Source organism: Dipodomys spectabilis, unplaced genomic scaffold (assembly GCF_019054845.1).
Source record: "Dipodomys spectabilis isolate Male_0828 unplaced genomic scaffold, ASM1905484v1 ptg000130l, whole genome shotgun sequence".
Taxonomy (NCBI): Eukaryota; Metazoa; Chordata; class Mammalia; order Rodentia; family Heteromyidae; genus Dipodomys; species Dipodomys spectabilis.
In genome coordinates, this window is record NW_024870807.1 from 2922402 (window position 1) to 2945482 (window position 23081).

Consider the following 23081-nt stretch of genomic DNA (forward strand, 5'->3'; position numbering starts at 1 on the left):
TTCTGGGTTTGTTTACCTGGGCTGCCTTCAAACCACAAATCTCAGATCTTAGCTTCTTGAGTAGCTCATAAGCATGAGCCACAAGTGCCAGCTTATAGTGTACTTTCTAGACTGCCATATTGCTTCTCAAAGTTGGAACAGCCACCATTTTGGGAATGTTGAACTGTTTAGACCAGATAGTTAAGGAAGTAGAAAATCTAGGTTGGAGGTGTGGCTCAGCAATAGAGTAGCTGCCTAGTAAGCATGAGTTCCTGAGTTCAAACCCTGGTTTGCCAAAAACAAACAAACAAACAAAAAACAACACAGACCTATAATTCTAGCTATTTGGGAGGCAGTGACGGAAGATTGCAGTTCAAGGACAGTCCAGGCAAAAAGTTTCTGTGACTCCATCTCAACCAATTGCTGGACATGGTGTTATCCCAGCAATGAAGGGAAGCACGCATTGCAGGAGCCTGCTCCAGACCAGCCTGGGCATAAAGTGAGACACCGTCTCAAAAAACATCCAACCCCAAAAGGCTGGGCAGAATAGCTTAGGTTGTAGAGAGCCTATTTAACAAGTACAAGGGCCTGATTTCAAACCCTAGTACTACTAACACAGCAACAACAACAGCAACAAAAAAACCTGCAAACAAGCTTGAAAACAACATGAAAGAGAGAGATGGGAATGATGACGGTATTAGTGTCTCTCATGTTTTTTGGTTTGCTTTTTTTTTTTTTTTTTTAAGGTAAGGCAACAAAGATTTAATAAAGAAAATAAAGGCTGCTCCAGAAGAATAGGCAATGGGGCCTGGAAACTGGTTTTCCTATTTTTTTAAAGTTATTTACATATATATGTATATGTATAGGTACATATTTAGTTGTACCAAAGGATAGGTACATATTTGTTGTACCAAAGGGGCTTCAATTCCAGAAGGCAGGTTATGAGTACCGTGCATTGTCTTTCATCTTTTGAGAATGAAATTGTGAATTAGTTTACCTTTCCACTTTGTATGCACCATTTGTTAACTATTGATGTTAGTATTTTATTGAAGCTGCAGATACTTGACAGAGCCCTTCAGGTGGCTATGTTTTTCATTGAGGGCTAGTAAGGGAATTGAATTACAGGCCTCATGTCTGTTTTCTGTATTAATTTTCTACAGATTAGTTTTCATTTCTTTCTGCATTCCACTCATGTCCAAGCATATTTGATGACTAGAAATGAGTTTTTAGCTGGTGGTTTCAAAGTGTGCCTAGACTAGCAGCACCCCAGTATTACCTGGAAACTTGTTAGAAATACATTCTCAGGCCTCGGGGCTAGACTTACATTTTCCCTGGGGTGAGGCCGACCATGTGTTTTACCAAGTGCTCCAGTTTGAGACCTATTGGATTCCACAATCACAGACGTCTTTCTGGATACTCTGGTGATTGGACTCAGTGACTAACACTGAGTTTTGTTTTTGTTTTTTCTTTAAATTGTAATATCAGACTATGAAGCAGTTTGTCTTTGAAGTATTTAAATCCATAAAGAATTTATTACCACCTTTGTTTTGATCTCGTCTTTATCAAGGTCACAGTGATGCTTAAAATGCACATAAACAAAACTTACAATTTGTCAGTTATTATTTTTTCACTGTGGAGGTATTGAATCTGATATTGAAGCCATAGTTCAAATACACCACCTAAAAAGCAGTCAGACCCAAAGCAGAATGAAAAAGAAGGCGACACAGGAAAGGGATGTGGAGGATTAATAATCCCATCTTTGTTAATCATTATTATCTTCTCTGATTGCCGGGAGTGGATGTGCTATTATTGCTTCTGCAAGTGTAATAATTCATGGATGGACTATGTCAAAGAGGCCTTAAATTTGGTTTCTCGGAATATTAAATACAACATCTACCATCAGTAGGAGCCAGGAGAGATTAAAGATGGCCTTGTTTTTATTCAGTAACTTGATTTCCTTTGCCTTTCTTCCCAGCTCCTCTCATTTTGTTTACCTTTACATTTACTTCCCCCTATCTCTCCTCCCCACTATTAAATGAATGTTGGGATTTTAGGTTTGTTGTTAATGGCATCAGATTTTACTTTTCCTTAGCTGCTATTAACAACAGATGCCATGAGAAAGCAGAGAGACAGAATAATGTATATCTTTGGAAATGTCTAAATCAGTCTGCATAGTTGAAAATGTATTAAAATGTATGGCCTGTATTTTAGAAATCATTTGAAATAGTTTTGGTTTGAAGAATACTCTTCTTTTTCAGGCAGTTTGAGGTTACATGTGTTTTTGTTTCATGTGGGTCTGGAGGCATTTTCCCATTTTATAGATGAGGAAAGTGAGGCATGAACACAAATGACTTATGTTCAGATACTTGAATCCATTTATTCTAATGCCAACTTCAATGTACATTCTATGAAACTTAATTTTCTCTTGCTTTTAGAGTCCATATATAAGGATCTTTATGGTGCACCTCAGAAGTGTATCATATATTCACTTAGTACACTTTAAATTCACTGTTTTACTAATATATAGGTAGCTTTACAGGAGCACATTGCTGGGTTAAATTCTAAATGATAATTTGCCAAGTAGCACTGTAGTGATTGTGAAGTGAATCAATGCCAAGTATATAGTTGTGTAAACACTTCTGCTCTCAAGTTGTGTAAACTTGAGAGCAGCTTTCTGTAACTTACCTGCCAGTCACTTTAATTGAGCACTTTACCTGTGCTTGTTTTATGAAATACCCTAAGCGGATATAATGTGGACCCCATCCTCATTACATCTTCAGTGTTTAGGGTCACTGTGGGGATTTGGGGATTTGTTAGACCTCTGTATTGCATTGCCAAAGGTTGTAAGATGGCAAAGTAGTAGAATGGAAATACTTGGTCTTCTCAGTAGTTTGGTAGAGGATTGGATTTGTTGTTGTTTTTACTGTTATTGTTGTTTGTTTTTGGTGTCAGTACTGAAGTTGAGTTCTCATTTGGCTTTCTTGCTCTCTGCTGATGCTCTACTACTTGAGACATAACTCCAGTCTGTCATTTTGCTGGTTTAATTAGAGATGGACTCTGCCTGGCTTCACACTTTTATCCCCTGGTTCTCAGCCTCCTGAGTAGCAAGGACTGTAGTCATGAGTCACTGGCAATAGCTGGAACCATTGTTTTTGTTTGTTTGTTTTTTGTCGGTAGTGGGGCTTGAACTCTGGGCCTGGGGGCTCAAAGTGAATGCTCTACCACTTGAGCTATAGCACAGCTTCTGGTTTTTTGGTGGTTAATTGGAGATAAGAGTCTCACAGACTTTCCTGTCCCCGCTGGCCTTGAAACACAATCCTCAGATCTCAGCCTCCTGAGTAGCTAGGATTATAGGCGTGAGCCACCAGCACCCAGCTGGAACTATTGTTTTTTTTTTTTTTATTGTAAAGATACTATACAGAGGGTTACAGTTACATGAGTGAGGTAATGAGTACACTTCCTCTTGAACATTGTTACCCCCTCCATTGTTTTCCCCCTACCATCCCCTCCCTCCCTCCCTTCCCCGAGGTTCTTTTTTTTTTTTATTGTGATTAAGTGATTACATAATTTCCGGAATTTCACAGTATTGTGGAATAATGATGCTCATTTAAAGTCACAAGTTCATTCTAACTTTCCTGGAGCAAATTGTCTATCACAGTCTGTAACATATAATGGTGTTCACATGTTATATATCATATATGTGATCAGCAGCATGGGGATATTTAGTAGTGGTTCAACCAGATGAGTGGGAGTTCTTTGTTTCTTAAGTCCTGTTAGTTTTGTCGTATCACCTAACATTTTGGATTTAGCATCCACTTATCAGGGAGACCATGTACCGTTTGTCTCTTCGTTCTTGGCTTACCTCGCTCAACATGATTCCTTCTAGCTCCATCCATTTCCCTGCAAATGCCATTATTTTGTCATTTCTAATGGCTGCATAATATTCCATTGTGTATAGATACCACAATTTTTGGATCCATTCATCTGTGGTGGGGCATCTGGGTTGTTTCCATATCCTAGCTATTGTGAACAGTGCTGCAATAAACATGGAGGTGCACGTGTCCTTGTATATTGGTTCCTGTTGTTCAGGGTAGATGCCTAGAAGTGGTATGACTGGGTCGTAAGGGAGGTCAATCTTTAGCTTTCTAAGGACCCTCCAGACTGCTTTCCAAAGTGGTTGTATAAGTGTACATTCCCACCAGCAGTGTAATAGGGTTCCTCTTTCTCCACATCCCCTCCAGCATTTGTCATTGGCTGATTTGTGGATGTGGGACATTCTGACTGGGGTAAGGTGGTATCTCAGGGTTGTCTTTATTTGCATTTCCTTCACCACCAGGGATGATGAACATTTCCTCATGTGTTTCTTTGCCATTTTTATTTCTTCATTTGAGAAGTCCCTCTTTAGTTCCCTTGCCCATTTAGTAATTGGTTTGTTAGGTTTGGGAGGGATTAGTTTCTTGAGTTCCCTGTATATACAGGATGTTAACCCCTTGTCTGATATATTGCTGGTAAATATTTTTTCCCAATTAGTTGGTTGTCTTTCTAGCTTAGTTGCGATAGATTTAGCTGTGCAGAAGCTTTTTATTTTAAGGTAGTCCCATTTGTCGAGTCTCTCTCCAACTTGTTGTGACCCTGGGACTCTGTTCAGGAAGTTCCTTCCTGTGCCTATTAGTTCAAGTGTCTCTCCTACTCTGTCCTGCAGTAGTTTCAGAGATTCAGGTTTAATGTGGAACTATTGTTTTTAAAGACCATTTTCATTGAGGTGCTACAGAAAGGCTGGTAGAGAGAGCAGAACAGGGAAAGCAGATTTTAAAATCAGCTTTAAATTAAATTAAATTACATTTTTTCAGAATTGTGATTGCTGGGACCTTGTTTGAGAGATGAGAAGGGCACAACAGAGGGCTGAAAATCTGACAGTATTTTGTATGGCGTTCTGAGCTTCCCTGCTGTAGTTACATGTCCTGTCTTTGGTGGGTGAGGAAAGGCCAGGGCTTTCTTCCCTTTCATCCCCTGGGTCATCACTTTTGTATTTCCATTTCATTTGTTGCTATTTCTCATATAAATTTGTTGGTGGGGGTGTTGTGGTGGTTATAGGGCCTGAACTCTGGGCCTGGGCGCTGACCCTCAGCTCTTCAGCTCAAGGCTAGCGCTCTACCATTTGAGCTGCAGCACCACTTCCGCTTTTTCTGCTTATGTGGTGCTGAAGAGTTGAACCCAGGGCCTCATGCATGCAAGGCAAGCACTCTACCACTGAGCTACCTTCCCAGCCTCTCATAATTTTAATCTTAGTTTTTTGTTTTTGTTTTTGTCAGTCATGGGGCTGAACTCTGCACTATCCCTCAGCTCTTTAGCTCAAACCTAGTGCCCTACCACAACGCCATTTTCGGCTTTTTCTGCTTATGTGGTGCTGAGGAATCGAACCTAGGGCCTCATGCATGCGAGGCAAGCACTCTGCCACTGTCCCAGCCCCTCTTACTTTTTTGTTAAAATTTGAATATAATCTGATTATGGATTGGTGCCAGATTTTACTTATCACTTTAAAGAATACCATATTTTGTTTGGTAATACGAATTAATGAGAAAATAAAACCCCGTCTTATCTAAAAGTCACCTTCCTAGAAAAATTTCAGAAACCTATATTTTATGTATATTAGTGAATGTGAAATTCTGGTGCCAAATGAAATAAATAGTTTTTTCTTTCCTTGTTTAAATCATTTGGGTAATTTTAGTAATCTTGTTCTTTTATCGAGGAGTCCTTTATTTTTAACCATCACTTTAAATACTTTAGTATTTTCAACTAAGGAAGAAGTACTAAATCTGTACAGCAAAAAGTATACATGAGACAGCAGGGGAAGGAATGACATTGTCCAAAAGAAATGTACTCTTAGCTGGGCCCTGGTGGCTCACGCCTGTAATCCTAGCTGTTCAGGAGGATGAGATCTGAGGATTATGGTTCAAAGCCAGCCTGGACAGGAGAGTCGTTGAGGCTCTTAACTACCAAAAACCGGAAATGGTGCTGTGGTAGAGCAAAAGAGCTCAGGCACCGTGCCAGACCCCAAGTTCAAGCCCCTGCTCGACCAAAAAAGAGAAATGTACTCTTTACCTGCCATATATAACTGTAGCCTCTCTGTAAATCACCCTTATAATAACTATTTTATTAAGTTTACATGAAAATTAAGATTTTAATGTCTCCCTTTAAAATATGAGTAGTAATATAATGGACCCTGCTTTACCAAGCAAATCCAATCTCTGAATGTCTGAATTTATAAAAGAAATCTTGAGATAATGTTTAACTTTAGTATTCTTTCGCATAACAGCTTTCCTACTGAATTTAAAATAGATTTTGTTGAAAAGAATTCTATTTACAATCAACCTGGCAAGAAATACATCTGTTGTTTAAAATACATTGGTAACAAAAATTAGCAAGCTAGAAGTGGTTCTTTAGAAACCACCATCTCATGTAATCACAAAATTTTCTGAAATCTGGGGCTCAAGGATGCACCTGGGCAGTTTGTCTTGCAATAGTGCCGCAGAGTGCTATGCAGAGCTCTGTAAGGAAGCAAGTCACCCAGGTCCTGGGCTGATGCCAGAACCTGGGTTGGGTCCTTGAGTGACCTTGGCAAACCTGAGTTTCTGTATCTTATTTTCTTAATCTGTGCCACAAGAGCAATGGATTTTCCCAGAAATTTTATAGCTTGATACTTGATGAGTCTTCACATACTTTATTATTCCATTTATTTTTTATTACCATAGAACTTCTTCACATATTCTGCTAGCTCTTGCCAAAAGTATCATTTGTTCCCTTTCCCTGAATATTGAAGTCTGTTAGATACTGTGTGTATGTGGGGCGGGGGGGAGGGGGGGGGGAGGGAGAGAGGGAGGGAGAGAGAGAGAGGAAGAAAGGAAGGAAGCAAGCAAGCAAGCAAGTAAGAAGGAGGGCAGGATAGAGGACTGGCTGACAGATGGGAAAACTCTCATTCTGAGTTTCTTAAACTTGGGAAGCTCCTTAAAATATAGCGAATTGCAAAAAGAACACTGATACACATGTATTTTTAAAGTTTCGTTCTTTTTTGAAATTAGGATTCATTAATAGTAGTCGAGGGTTCATGTGAAAATTCCAGATGCATACATTGTATTTTAAGTCTTATAACCTCCCTCCTTCCTTTTAAAAACAGTATTTAGTAGGTTTCTTATACATACATGCACATATACATACATACACACATACATATAGTACTCCCTCACTTAGTACCCCCTTTACATTCAAGGTACCATTATTTTTGATGAACCTCCATAATGATTTCCATAGTGGTTGCACTAGTTTACATTCCTACCCACAGTGTACTAAGGTTCCCTTTTCTTCTGCATCCTAAAGGAATATTTGTGGAGCGCACTGCCTCCTCTCCTTTGAGGTTCATTAGTACCTGCTCTTTTTTCTTTTGGGTCCGGTCGTGGGGCCTGAACTCAGGGTCTGGGCGCTGTCCCTCAGCTCTTCAGCTCAAGGCTAGCGCTCTACCACTTGAGCCACAGCACCACTTCCGCCTTTTTTTTTTTTTTTTTTGCTTATGTGGTGCTGAGGAATCGAACCCAGGGTCTCAGGCATGCAAGGCAAGCGCTCTACCACTGAGCCACCTTCCCAGCCCTAGTACCTGTTCTTATTAGGGAACTACTGAAACCTTCTGGAATTCCTTCCATACAGGTACAGGCCACTTTGTAAACCCTGCTCTCACCTTTTCTGGTTGATAGTTAAACAAAGGCAGAAAGAACTGTGCTCAGGAGCAGCAGGAATTCTTCAGTTTCTCTAAGCAAGGAGTCTTTCTTTCTTTTTGCTTCTTGACCCCTTGGCAAACCACTTTGAAAATGAGCAAGCAAGAAATGAATCTTAATGTGTTTGACTGCAAAATAGAGACATAAAGAAATTGCCTTTTTATTTAATTTTTTTAAAAAGTCAAGTAGTGTTCCTCACTTAAAACCGTGTTTAGGAAGAAATATCCATGATAAATTAGCAGATTATTTTTTCATTCTCAGCTGGTTTGTAAGGACAGATGAGCTATAGTATATGCACACCATTGACATTGGGCCAGGACCAGGACCGTCTCATTTCCTCTGAACCTCTTTAGCTCTATAAATGCATATGAGAAGGAAGCTGACTCTGGGAATTGAATATTGTCATAATGATGCTTAGTCATATAAAAGAGTTTGATGTTTCTGTATGTTGGCTTAGAATCACTTCAGCATCTGTCTTGCCACCTAAAGCTGTATTTCTCTTAGAAAGCTTAGAAATTTGGAATAAGGAACAATGAGGGCTGGGAAGGTGGCTCAGTGGTAGAGCGCTTGCCTTGCATGCATGAGGCCGTGGGTTCGATTCCTCAGCACCACATAAGCAAAAAGAAAAAAGCCAGAGCACTAGCCTTGAGCTGAAGAGCTGAGGGACAGCGCCCAGGCCCATGACCGGACCCCCCCCCCCCAAAAAAAAAAAGAAGAAACAATGAGCAAGAGTTTAGCTCCCCTTTAAGTAATTACCTGCATCTAAGTGGACCTATTGAACACTAATATAAACCAGTGGATGGACTGGAGATCCTGGGCTCAGACACTCAGAACCACAAAAGAGGGGGGAAATCAGTGAGATGGCTTTGTTGAATGATAATTAGAATGTAAATTCTGGATACTGCCTTTTAGAAGCTTCATGGCTTCCATGTAGACAGCCAAGAATAACATTCCAGCAATGGGTTCAAACTGTCCAATTGATTAAGTTAAATTCTGTATGTCATGGGGCTTCAGAGGATATGAAGTGATCAATTCTTGGGAAGTTGGGGAAGATCACCTGGGACCTGAAAGGGCCTTGAAAGATGAAATGACTTTGGCTTGCCTAAGGTAAAAGAAGAAGTTATGAGAGTGATAATTTGACCATATCTAGGAATGTGAGAAGAAAAATTATGTGATAAGTGAATCTGGTTAGATGTTGGTGACTCAGTAATCCTACTTACTCAGGTGGCTGAGATCTAGAGGATCACAGTTCAAAGTCAGCCCAGGCAGAAGAGACCATGAGACTCAATCTCTAACCAGTAGAGTCAGGATAGAGGTGGGACTCAAGTGGTAAAGCACTAGTTGAGCAAGCAGATGAAGCAAGTATAAATTTCAAGCCCTGGTATAGGCAAAAAAAAAAAAAAGAGAGAGAGAGAGAAAGAAAGGAAAGGAAAAGAAGGGGAAGGGGAAAAGGAAAGGGAAAGGGGAAGGAGAAGGGAAAGGATCTGTGGTTTGTGGAACAGATGTGGATGGAGTGGCTGCAAAGCAGTGGAGTGTAGGCAGCAAGTGCTCTTGTAGTGTGTGTGGGATGAGTAAATGTTGAGAAGAAGGGGGAGGAAGGTTCAGTGATGCTTATGGAAGTTGGCCTGGCCATGGAGACATATTTGCTGACCTATTCTTCAGAGGCAGTTCTAGTAATCCACCCACAGGGCAAATGGCAAGCTAAGGCCAAAAAGTTGATCAAGGAAATGGAACTGAGAAAATGAGAATCATTTGGAATAAAACACATAGTACATCTGGTATCTGGTGGGTAAAGCATGTTTCAGAATAACACAAGATTTGGAGCAGGGAGAAGATTGATGCTTCCCAGCCAGGCTGAAATTGGGAAGATTTAAGTTGATAGAGAATTGAGATTTCATTTAAACTTTTGATGTTTTAGCCAAACATCACTATGGAAATGCTCGTGAAACATGTAGAGACAGGGTAAGAAGCAAGCAGTGTTCAGAAAACAGCTCTGACAGAGTTTTCCAGCACCACTGCCCAGAAGTGAATTTTGACAGTATAATGAACATATGGAAGGGAAATTGCATAGCAGGGGCAAAGTTCTAAGGTCAGCCAGGAGAGAGGAGCTAGAAAGAGGTTATTGACTGGATAGAAAGGGATGTAGGATCCAGCTATGCATTAGAAAGCTGAGGGGATGGATTGAGCATTGGGGAGTATTCACCCAACCTCACGATCTCCTTCTTTACTATTAAAAGAGTTTACCCAACTGGGCCTGATGGTATACCCTTATAAACAAAAATAGCACTTGGAAGCTAAGGCAAGTGGATCTTAAATTCAAGATCAATCTGAGCTATACAGTGAGGCCCTATCTCTGAAAAACAACCAAAAATTTTAACCAAACAAGAACAAAAAAATCCTACATTTGCACCAGTAATTTTGCTGCATCTTTGCAGAGCCTAGAAGAACAGGGCCCACCATAGATCTGTAAAAGGTTGACTTCTGGGTAAAGTCATACATATAGTCAATATAGCTTTGCAGTTATTTAATTGAGTGCAGTTTTATCTGTCAATTATTATAATTCCACCTAAGCTTTAGCCTTCTAGGGCTTCCTTTTTCTATTTTATAATCTCGTCATTTCTGTTCTCCCTTGTGTTAATGAATGCTGGGCACGTGAGTGTTCTGTCCTTCTGTTTGCTTTAGTTTTTGGTATTTAAGGTTGTGTAAGGTCAAAACACAAATGTAAACAATGGACCACCTAATAGACATTTAAGAATCGATCAATTTATGTAGTATTTGTGACAAAACTAGTGGCAATGCACCTCTTTTGTGAGGGGGCATCTTTCCAGTATTTTCATGACTTCTCCAGCAGGTCTGAAGGCAAGTTAGTTACCACTCTCAGTCCCCCTCTGTTCTGAGTCTTTTATAGCCAGAATGTTCTAGCTTCTTGCCTGGGTATTTTGGAATACTCATAGAATGAGAACAGAAAGAGTCTGAGCAGATTTAGGATTTATTTTGACATAAAGAAATGCCCTGCTAATTTGTTTATTGACAATACTGAAGGAGGAAGGTCTTAACAGACTTGGTGAGGTGAGCTTTTTGGTTGTATTGTTTGTTTTTTGAAATAAAAAGGGTTTTTTCCCTCCTCTACAGTGAACCTCAGATGTCTCCCTCAGGAACAGATTTTACATCAGTGAAGTGGTTTGACTTCAGCTGGGTCCTTGGGTTCTTTTTTTTCCTTGCCCTTCATATCCCCAGGCTGACTCCTATAGCTGCATATCTGCTATGCTCCAATATAGTATTTATTTGATGAGAAACAAAAGAGTTTGCCTCTTGTACTAGTTCACAGAGAGGTCCCCCAGGATTGTCTTTTGTTCAGTAATTGGAGCATAAGCTGAGCCTGGTTGATTTCAAAGCTTCCCCCAACAAAACCGTTTTCTTCCTTCCTTGTGCAGTTTCTAAGCTGTTAGTAGTACCTTGTACCGGGTCTGGAACAAAAAGAGCTTGAATTGTTGAATGTTAGCAGCAACTACTGTGACATCTGCTATGGCACTGAATAGCACTGTTGGTACAGTTAATTTTAAGTTAGGGTAAGAAGCAAAACTAGAAAGCTTTACAGTGCTTGTTAACACATGTACCTCCAAATTATGCATTTGGTGCTATCACAATGAATAAAACAAAGGAAATCAGAGTTGATTTTTATGTTAGTAACATAAGTTCTTTCATTGTCATTCACTGTTGAACACCAGTGTGTTTTGTGTTTTTTTTTTTTTTATTTACTCATTTTTTTAGTTTGGTTGGACTTTTTGCTTGTTTTATAAGGAAGAAATACCAGCAACATCTCAGCTCTAGGTTATTTTATTGACCAAAGTTCTGATGTAAGAAATGTAATTTAATTAAATTAATTGATTTTCTTTTTAAACCATCAAAATCTAACTTGGTTGTTTCTTTAAAGACAAAAATAATAATGAAAGATGAAGCAAAGTAGTCAAATTCTAGATGTTAGATAGCCAGATTAATATTTGTATAAAAATATATTATGAAAATTGGCAAGAGTAATGATTCTCAGGTTCTGCAGTATAGGCGTTGGTTTTGCAACCAGACAGATTACAGTCCTGGGCTTTTTGATTTTTTTTACTGTTTGAAGAAGGAATAGTCTTTTTCTAGATTTTTCTTTGCAATATGTACCATAATGATGGCTCACTACCTGACTGGCTTGACTTTAATCATCTAGTGTTGAACTCTTAGTATGGCTTCGTCTTGCCTTTTTCAAGCTTTCTTATAATTGCACAGTTTGCCACATGGAATTTCCTTTTGTGACAGTGAAAAACACTTTAGTATTTTAATGTAATCTTTAGCTTTCAGGTTATATATTAAAACATGGAGAAAAAGATCCTTTTCTTTCCTAGGGTACTCGTAAAAACCATTCCGGCAAAACAGGAATATTTATCACTTATACATCATATATATTTTTCCCCATAAATGTTGTACAAAGAAGTGACAGTTGAGCTGAGCATATGTTAATAAAAGGTCTGCATTTTCCCGTGTCACTGACAGTTTCATTGGCTGTATATTCTTGAAATGCAAATAACCTCTGTTCTGCTCAAAGCTATAATTAATCTAAATAGTTATTTAAATAGTATCAAAATCTTTTAACTACTAAGAGACCAAACATTTAAGATGGTGAATTTACTGTTCTGTTTGAAGGACAGTACAGCTACAGTGGACAAGGGCACAGTGATCTGAGATGCTTCTGCATGTTGGATCTACACATTCTGTAGACTAAAATGGCAGGTCTGCTGCTGTGTAAAATCTTTTAACTACCATTTATTTTAGCATCGTGGCATGTGCACATTCCTGCTGCTCAGTTAAGGGACCAGCTTCACAACTGGTGTTACAATCTGTGGCCACAGCACTGCATCACAATGCAGCAAATGCATTTTCCACATTAACCAAACATGACAGCTGAAGCGATTATTAACTATGCAAGATGTCGGAAGTCATCAAAAATTCACAGCAGAGTAATTGCAGTGGCTTGGGTTGGGGGAAAAAGTATTATAGCATTCCTTGCCTACATGTTGTCTCTCCCCCTGTTAAATCTTAACTTGGTACAGTCCGTTAACAATAAAATTCCCTTCTGTAACCTATAAACTGTTACTCCTATCAGTTTGTGCTTTCAAACTGATAGCTGACTTCTCTGAATTTGTGTGGAGCACCTTCGATGATGATGCTCTGCTCCCGGGCTGCTCTGCTTCCTTCTTAAGGGACTCTGCCGTCTCATTGTCTGATTGGACTCTTTAGTGTTCAGTCATATCAGCACTTGCAGAGGAGTCTTTTCCTTTTTCTTCTCTTTCCCTTCTCTCTCCCTCTCCCCACTCCATCCATCAATTCTGGCAGTATGGGGTAGGAAAAACTTGAGCACCAGTTCCCACATAAGACGACGATATGGAAGAGCTGCAGTGACTGACAGCATCCACCGGTCTGCAACTCCTTAAATTTGAGTGCTGCAGGTAGGATTGTCTGTTTTGCAAAGAAATTAAGATGAGTGCATCTTAAATAGAGTTGACAGTATGTTGTACCTCTGAAACACCAGGTCTTTATTTATTGTAAATTTGAAATAAATTCAGAAGCAGTTAACTCATTTGATAATACAAGTACTTGAGTCTTCTGAGAATTGTTCAGATTTGTGTCTTTCCATCTAATGTTTTTCTTAAAAACAAGAATCTATTGGGTGGGGCATAGTGGTATTTAAATAGTTGGGTTTTTTTGTAATTTCATCTTTAAGTAACAAGTACTTTCTTTAGGATTTTTTTTTTTTTAGAGACATGTGAAGAGCAGAATTCTTGTATGATATGAAATTTAAAATAGATTTTTTCCTTTGCTAAAATCCTTCTTTGGGATTATAGGTGTATATATGTGTGTGTGAGTGTGTGTATAGGAGTATACCTTACCAAGGAATTCAGTTATTTAATTTAGTAGTTACAGAAAAATTTCTATTTAAAGATATTTGCACTTATCTCATAGAAAACATTTTAGCATAAGGCTTTAAATGAAATTAAATAGTAACATCTAAGATGTGGGTTCTTTAATATTACCAGTTTTGGGCAATTTAAGTTAATTACCTTTTATTTCTTAAATTTAGCTGCAACAGAGTAGGAGCCCTTTTTAAATAATATTTTTTAGATTTTTTTGATTTGTATAATTAAAATGAAAACTTCCTAAGTCGTAATAATGAGATATGTTGCCTATAAATAATACTTTTAATACATTGATTAATGTGAGAGAATTCACCATTTAAAAAACCAGCTTGTTTGTTTCCTCCCCTTAAATATAACAAAAAAAGAATATTGTACAGTTTTTTTTTTTAATCCCAAAGAATGTATTGTATCATAAGGTCTGGACCTCATTTTGAAGCTCAGACTTGGAAATTGCTCACTTAGTGGAGGAATTTAGTTCCCTTCAGAGGTGTAGGACTTTTCTTTACTCTTAACAATAGGAAGGTTTGAGGAGCTGTCAAGTGAGGAATGGAGAACTGCTCAGGGAAGGGAGAGGAACTGGAGAATTTGGCTCTTAGCACTGGAAGTCTGGATTTACTCATGACTAAGATTCCTTTAAAACTCTGACCTAGTGCTGCACTGCAAAGAATTGATTTCTGAGATGAGACAATGAGCTGTGGTTTGCATTTTGTAAAGATGGAGGAAACCTCTAACACTGACCCTGGATAGGATATGACTCAATTATCCCTGCCTTGGTACAGTTGCAAATTATTTTCCTTTGTCTGAAGTGGGTGGATGCCAGTGCATTCATCAGAGCTCCTTAATTTAATGTATGGAAAATGTCTCATCCACCATTTTTAACAATTAGCTGTATCATGGGCGAGGTGAATGGATTCTGAAGGCAGCTGCAGGGCCATTTCATTTACATTAGGTTCAATGGCACAGGAGCTTTGTTACTGTACAAGTAAGAATGATTTTGCACCCTGTAGAAAAGAGTTCTTTGGAAGGGTGGAGAGCATTCCCAGAAAGAAGATGGAATCCTTTTGTCTACTGTAAGTATTTTTCATATAGCGGTGAGAGGTTGAAAATTTGTCTTTGGTTGAATGGGCAAAATAGACTTTTAAAAGACTGCTACAAATATGAAAGGAGACTCTTGGATATATTTTTTAAGTGTGTGTTAAAAACCAGGTATGATATATTCTTGAAATACATGTTTTAGAGTTATTTTTAGAAATGATTTTAATTAGTTATTCATTGATAAGTTAGTAAGAGGTATGAAATTATTATTAGTCATGGATGGAAATGGCACCTGGGAGAAAAAAGAAATCTAAATTTAGTATATTTCAGAGTTTAGGCTTCTTTTTACTGTCTTTCAAAAAAAAGTATTTCCTATTCCTGAAAAGAATTGTTGGATTTTAGGGCATTTTGTTGTTGTTGTTAAGAAAATGTTTCCATGTTAATGATCTACAATAGATGATTAAAGTACATTAAAAATGTTTTGACAAAATAAGATTTTGTTCCCAGATTGAGGCTTTCATTCTTACTCATGGAGCTAATTTTTAGTGTCTTCTGCTTAATTAATAGTTGTGACTTCAAAGCTACTCATATAAAAGCTCTTGTTTGTAATTGTAAGCTTAACAAGTCTTGATTCTTAAATTTAATTGGGTTTGACCTAGCTTATTTCTTTGTTCCTTTATGCTCTTGCTAAGAGGAAACAAGTGGATTTTAACACTGATTTGTGTGTTTATCTTTTAAAGGCTGAAGAATTTTTGTTTTTTAAACCCTGAAGAATTTATAATAACTTTATTTGGCAATACACTGCCATGACGAATTTGCTCAAAATGTTTTAGTAGCTGTTTCAGGAGTTGAATCCTCACGGAACTGGTTTCTGGGAATCCTTTTAAATCAAGATCAGATTTGTAAAGCCAGCTGTTCTAGGTCTTATCCTAGCTGCTGTTCATCCTGGTCACTGAACACTGTTTTCTCTAATGAAAAGATCATTGAAACAGGGCAGAGAACAGTTTTCTTTATATCAGCCTTTTCACTGACAGGAAGAGTTTGTTTTCCTAAGCCCTTGTTTGAGTCCTACAATGATTCTGTAAGTCTGTGGTACTAAACTAGCCTGCATCATAAGAGCATATCAGTGTAGTACAGATGTATGGTAGAATACAAAGAGAATCTTGTACTTGAATTTTACTGGACTTACCCTTGAAATAAAAGAGTTTTAGGGCAGCATACTCAAACTCCATTTTAACTGCAGCATTGCTTACATAAAACATTGGGTTGGATGGCATGAGAGGTGTTAAAAAGCCTACCTTTAAAAATTTTAAAGTAATACTTGCTTAAAGATTCTGGTCATTTTTTTGTGTGTTGCTGGCTTTATAAAGAAGCAGTATGTTGAGTATTGCTTTTAGGTGTTCTGCAGGAGTACCAGAGACCCAAGTGCTTCCTATTTTCTTTGCGTCTAACTCAAGTTTGGCTGCTAGATGAGGTTCTCCTTCTTGGTACTTGTAGAAGATTCCTGATTTTCTTCAGTCTGGGAGCTCTTCAGTTTTCACATGATGTTAGCCTACCTGGTAATAAAGTGTCAAAGGATAATTTTGTGTGTGTGTGATTAAAAACAGTACATTTGTATGGTACTATTCGGGCAGTACCATAATGTAGAATAGCAAGCATGTCAGGCAGCCCTAAGATGGCAGTGAAGAAGGAGGAAAATGGCGTCACCAGGAGCACTGATGAGAGGTGGTCTGCATGCACGGGTTCTTTTCTTCACCAGTGTGAACATATTGTTTTACTAATTTACAGTTACTTTTTATTGTCAGAAGATGGAAGTTTTGAGATTTTCCTGAAGACTCAATCAAGATGGCTTCAAATGTCACTTGTAAGGAATGGTATTAACACTTTGGAATTTCCTTGTTTTGTACTTTTCCTCTTTCTTACTATAGGAATTTGCTCCTTCCAGTATATGGATTCTTAGAAAATGCTGAGCACTGTGTTTCCCTTTTGTGGCAAGAGGAAACTAGCATCCCTGCGAAAATGTGTTGTCTCTTATTTTCGTTCTAGTTACTTTATATAAGAAATATATATGTTGCTGCCTTCAAAAATTAAATCTACAGTATTTCTTTTGTGGTTGATAGTGTGATTATTTTGAGGAAGACTGTAGTGAGAGTAGTAGTGACTGCTGATTTCTTCTCTATTCCCCATCTCTTATGGAGTTGGAATTTTTGGAACTTATGTGGTATGATCAGATCTCCTTATAGTTGAAGCAAGGTGTACTGCAGTTAAATAACTTCCTCAAGGTCATACCCTAGGTTTTACCCTAGGTCCAGAGCACATGACTTTCTACTTGTGCTCTTGTGCTGCTGTCTGAATCCCACTCTGCTTCTTCCTCAACGTGGGCTGGCTGGTGACTGACTGGTGGAGCTGATGCATTGAGCTTTCAACTGTCTGCCTTTGCTTTATCAGCCTAACTCAAGGAAATGTTCCTTTGCAGCTGTGCGAGAAGCGACTTACTCAGAGCCGTGCCTAGTGTCTTCTTGGGCTTATGTTGAAAGTGATGTGCATTTATAAATTTGGCATTTATAAAACAAATATGTAATAATTATATCTCTCCTGCAAGTCAAGCTTTTTGTGTTGATGGTTGGACATGAGGGTGAGAGAGAGGCTGTTTCCTAGGCTGGGGAAAATCTTTACATCCTTTTTCCTAGGCTGGGCAAAATCTTTTATATCCTTCTACGGGCTAGGCTGGAGCCAGGCTTTCTGAAGTACCTCCCAGCAGATCACTGCCTTAACCCCAAGTGTGAGGAGCCCTACCCAGCAGGGCTGCCCCTTCTACAGAAGTGGTGCAAGGGTAATGGGATTTAGCTTTGAAAAATGGTTTTATTTGACAGATGATTTTTTTTTTTTTTGAAAAATGATCTTGTGTCCTCTGTTTCGTTGCTTACATTTGGCACTCGAGCTAAACACTGGTTCTTGTTTTCTGTACCTATAGTAGCAATGGTGACTGGTGCATTCTGCAGTATTACTAGGTACTGACAGGATAAAGTCAAAACGTTTTTAAACTTAATTAATGTTTTAGAAAGCATGAAATCACTAATAATATTAATAAAGGAGTGCCTTGACAGAATTTCATTGAAGACAATGTAAAGTTATAAAAGGAAATATGTCCTGTTTGTTTTAACAGTCTCAAAACAAATAGATTTTTTTAAAAAAAGAATTTGAATAAGAAGAGCAAAACCAGAGCTCCCTTTGCTGTGACAGCCAGGATGACTGGTTTCCAATCCCATCAGTATAAGCATTGCTGCATAGCAGGTGGAGCTGCGATTTTCAACTGCAGTGTAAATGAGTGACACCGCAGACCAGCGGGGAATTAATATGAGATGTGACTCCTAAACACCATCCTAATAGCGCTCCTTGTGCTCAATCATGAGCGCCTGGCCAAAGCTGCTGGCTTGGCTGGGAGACATACCCTCTGGCTGCCCCCTTTCCTTCTCACAGTCCCCAAAGCTCCTTCTTACCAGGGAGGAAAAGACACTGGGTCTGACACCGCCTAGGATTTCTGTGTTGTCTTGTGTTAATACAGGAATGCTTCAGTGGGTTTTTTTGGAGGGGGTTTGGTCATGGGGCCTGAACTCTGAGCCTGGGCACTGCCCCTCAGCTCTTCAGCTCAAGGCTGGCGCTCTACCACTTGAGCCACAATGCCACTTCTGGCTTTTTCTGCTTATGTGGTGCTGAGGAATCGAACCCAGGGCCTCATGCATGTAAGGCAAGCGCTCTACCACTGAGCCACCTTCCCAGCCTTCAGTATATTCTTTTAGAGTGTGTTTGGAAGGCCATGGGAAAGCCATGATGAAGGCCATCACTGTTGTATTCCCTGTTTTCTATGGCTGTACAGGTTTAGTACTCAAAGCTCTTTGGGTACTACAAGGTGGTCATGTTGAAATGTATTATCCCTTGTAATAAATCCTCCTTATCTTTTCCTTTCCTGGAGTGACTGGGATTCAGACTTTTTGGGTGCGGAGAGAATTCTGCTGGTTTGCTCTTTGAAGCCAGGCATACTTTGGCACACCATTAGTATTCTATCTGAAAAGCTAGCTTGAAAAAGTTCTCTCTTCAGAATCCTTCCCTTTCTTGTGTCTCTGGCAATTAGCCCTAGCAAGTGTGCTAGGCTTTTGGGAGTGATTAGACAAAGGAGAGAAAATGCTCAGAATTATCCCGGCTTTCTCTCCTGGGGCTACCTCAGCAGAACAGTTGGCTAGCCACCTTCCTCTCTTGCCATGAGTTACTTCTGCTCCCTACTTTTCCCCAATGAGGGGAGAGACAGCCAGCCAGCAGATGTCCTGCCAGCACAGCTTGTTATTTCCTGCTGCATCACGGTCCCTCTCTCAAGAGGCAAAGTGTGGCTTATTGTTCTCCCCTACCCCCACCCTGCTACTGGGGCTTAAACTCAGGCTTGCTTATTAGTCTGGTGCTCCACCACTTGAGCCATGCCTGGATTGTGTGTGGTCCTGTTCAGTTACTTCTTAAAGTAACGTTTTTTTACCCAATGTGGAAATCAGAGTTGATGATTATAGGGTGAGGTTTTATTTTTTCTTTTGGAGGGATAGGGATAGGTAGGAGAGAGAGGGGGATCTGCAAAAGCTACAGGGAGACATATTACTGGCTATCTGCAAGGCCTTGACTGTTTCAGAAAGCAAAGGTGAAGATAGAATTATATCACAGCTGTCATGTTCATGCTCATGCCCCTGAAAAGACCAGGCATGTCAGCATTCTCAGGTCAAAATATTGTCAGGAGTACTGTGTGTTCTTGAGTTTGTAATCCTCTTATGTACAATCAGTTTTCTGTCTGAGAATTTTAGACCATCCTGAAAACCAGTTTGAGTCATGGGGATAAGTAATTTGTTTTACCTTGATGGACCCAAATCCACCATGTAGCTGTATGACTCCTCCGCCCCCTTTCTTTTTTCTTTTCTTTTCTTTTTCTTCTTTTTTAGCTCAGTCGTAGAAACCATGTGCACAATGGACCCCAGCATTCTGACAGTGACAGATGGTTTGGTGCCTGCACAGTGCCATTATTTCACCAGGGTCTGCCACCTGTGGCTCCAGAACTGTCAGCAGCCCTGATAGATCTGCTGAGACTACAAATGGTGGAATGCCACAGTCACTCTTGCAGCGTCTGCTGCCACCTGCTGAATGAGGGCAGTTTGGCTTTTGTATAAATGTAAAAATAATATTGTTAAACATATTTCAGTTGGTAATATCAGCTCTGCCTGCTTAGCATTACTTTTTGAAGTGCATACTTTTGAAGATACATATGCAATCTGAGCAGCTGACTTAAAATATTAAAACTTTCACCGAAAAGAGGCATTGGGGGTGGAGTCATGGCTTAGTTGGTAGAGTGCTAGCTAAAGAACAAAAGCATAAGGTACCAAGTTTGAGTCCTCCATTGGACCAAAAAAAAAAACAAAACAAAACAAAAAAAGAAGCACTGGGATCCACTCTAAATTACCTGAATTGGGAAATAGAGCTTAGATTTTCTTAGTCTGTAATCCTTGCAAAAGGAGATTCTACCTCTTAGGGGCCTTGTACACTGACAGTTCATCTGTTTTTACTCTGCTGCAACAATTGTCTGTTAAAATAGCCAATCATGCTATAAAACCTTATGAAAGTTTCCCAGGCCTTTGAGATACCCAAATTAAAAAAAATTCTCTTTATTTTTTGGAGCTTAATCAATAATAAACGTGTCTGCACTTGAATAATTACTTGAGGCATTTTCCATGTAGGCACCACAAAAGGGAGCTAATGAAAAGCATATGCACACCATCTGATGAGCCGAGGGGGCCCTCTGAGTTGCTAGCTTATCTGCAAAGAATATCTTTACTAGCTGGCTGCTGGTGGCTCACTCCTATAATCCTAGCTACTCAGGAGTTTGAGGTCTGAGGATGGTGGTACAAAGCCAACCCCGGGCAGGAAAGTCCATGAGACTCTTATCTCCAATTAACCACCAGAAAACTGGACGTGGCACTGTGGCTCAAGTGGTAGAGCACTCGCCTTGAGCTGAAGAGTTCAGGGACAGCACCCAAGTCCAGAGTTCAAGCCCCATGACAGTCAAGAAAAAAGAAAAAGAATATTTTTACTTCATCCTTCCTCATTTTGCTCCTAAGTAAGAGTTTACCTGTGGAAAAATTTTTACCAAGGACGTAGCTTAAAAATTGGGGAAATGGTTGTGGAGAGGTTGAGGGAACAGATGTTTTTCTTAGAATGGGTTGAGGCTGAAGGAATGTAATGGCGGAATCATACCTCCTGGCTTTACATAATGCAGACTTCTCCACTGCAATAGCCTAAGTTCTGATGGGCACTTAACAATGCTTATTGCTATTCTTGTTTTATCTTGCAGCAGGTCATTAACTGATTCTTTTGTTTGTTTGTTTGTTTTTTTGGGTCAGGTCATGGAGCCTGAACTCTGGGCCTGGACACTGCCCCTCAGCTCTTCAGCTCAAGGCTAGTGCTCTACCACTTGAGCCATAGTGCCACTTCTGGCTTTTTTTCTTTTTGCTTATGTGGTGCTGAGGAATCGAACCCAGGGCCTCATGCTTGCAAGGCAAGCGCTCTACCACTGAGCCACCTTCCCAGCACCATTAATTGATTCTTTTATCTTTTCAGTTTTTTAAAACTTTGCCTACTTTCCTTTTTACTTTGCTTATTTTGCTGTTATAGCTATTGTGTCTTGGCAGTGTTTCAACCGCAACAATCATTTCTAATGCCCTGATCACTTTTTGTTAGTATTATTTTGGATTGGAATGTTGGTTACAGATTTCCTATGAATTTGTGTGTGTCATACATACTCAATGAGAGCAGATACAAAGATTTTGTAGCATCTACCATGTATTTTTGTGTTGTAGCCAATACCTTTTGGTAAATGTCCAACCTGATACCGTATATTACTCTATATTTGACAGGGTAGATTGCCACTTGTTTTGTTGAAGGGAAGAGATAGGGAATAGTCATTTGTGTTTTGAGGTCCATGTAAATTAAGACTTTATGGAACCAGATTAGAATTTAAGTATATTATTTATATATATTGTATATTGGATAAATCAATCAGTGTAAGTATTTTTTTCCCCTTCTATTTTTCTTTGCTGGCTAAAGTAAATACTGATCCCTCCTGCCCCCTCCCCCCTGCTCACCAAGAAACCCTTCTTTATAATAAGTACATATGGGAGTGTGTGTGTGTGTGTGTGAGTGATCAATTTGACTAAAATATGGTATAGGCTTGTGACTGATACCTTGATCAGACTCCTCTAACAATAAGCATACAGTTCAACAAAAAGAAATTAGGAAGTTGAACCATTTCTTGTCTGGGCTATAAACATTAGTGGATGGGGACAAATAGAAAAGGCAAGGAAGGGCAAAGACAATATATACATATGTGAAAATGAGACAAGAAAATTCATTGAGACTGTATTAGGAAAGGGCAGGGAGGTAGAGAAAAAATGGTAGAGGAGTATTATGTCAAAGATGAGCTTTTTAATCTAAAAACATATTACCCTCAATTTTGTGGACTTTTCATGATGCTTGTGAGGTTCTCTCTCTCTCTCTCTCTCTCTCTCTCTCTCTCTCTCTCTCTCTGTCTGTCTTCATTATATTGCATTGGAAATGAAATTATATGCCACAAAAGCAAAGTAAGAACATACAAGAAGAAAAATCCTTCTTTCTTAGTTTTTACTTTTGGAAAGAAGATAAGCTAAGAAAATTTGGCCTTTTGTCAAAAATCAAACACTCTTTTGCCTACTACCTTTTCCAATGGTACAGGAATTAACTGACACTTTATTCTGAATCCAGAGTCTGCATGGAGATTAAAATAAAGCAGTTTAGGACATGTAGGAAAATAGAATAATGAAGCCAAATAAAAATTTTAATAGGGAAGAAGAAAGATAAAAAAGAGTAATAGAGGAGATAAATTTGATCAAAGTACATTGTATACATACATGGAATTTCACTAATTGTAATATATTATACAATTAATATAAGCTAATGAAAAATTTAACAATAAAATAAGGCAGGTTAGGCTAGGGAAATAGCTCAAGGGGAAAACCCTCATCTAGCACGTGCAAAGCTCTGAATTTTATCTCCAAATTTCCCTGGGCCTGAGCCAGATTGGCTGCTAGGTCCTTGAAATGTGACTGCATGTTTAGAAGACTTGGGTTACTTTAAGGTTACATTCAGAGTTATTCTTGGCTCATGTGCATTGCAACATGGCCCACTTTCTCTATCAAAGATGTAATGATGCGAAAACATCAGATATGTGGAATTGATTGTCCATCAGGTGCAACAGTAACAATATTTTGAGATGCTATGGAGT

General features: G+C 39.1%; 1 protein-coding gene across 2 annotated transcripts in view; it reads left to right on the forward strand.

Moving 5' to 3' along the window:
* Positions 1 to 23081, forward strand: part of Nup93 (nucleoporin 93) — a 110519-nt gene that overhangs the window by 39327 nt on the left and 48111 nt on the right. The window contains exon 1 of one of the 2 annotated variants that reach the window (XM_042689959.1): positions 13166 to 13234. The exons of the other annotated variant lie outside the window; for it this stretch is intronic. The gene's annotated coding sequence lies outside the window, so the exon portion shown is untranslated. Of the gene's footprint in view, positions 1 to 13165; positions 13235 to 23081 lie in introns of those variants that run through there. 2 annotated transcript variants of the gene reach the window in all.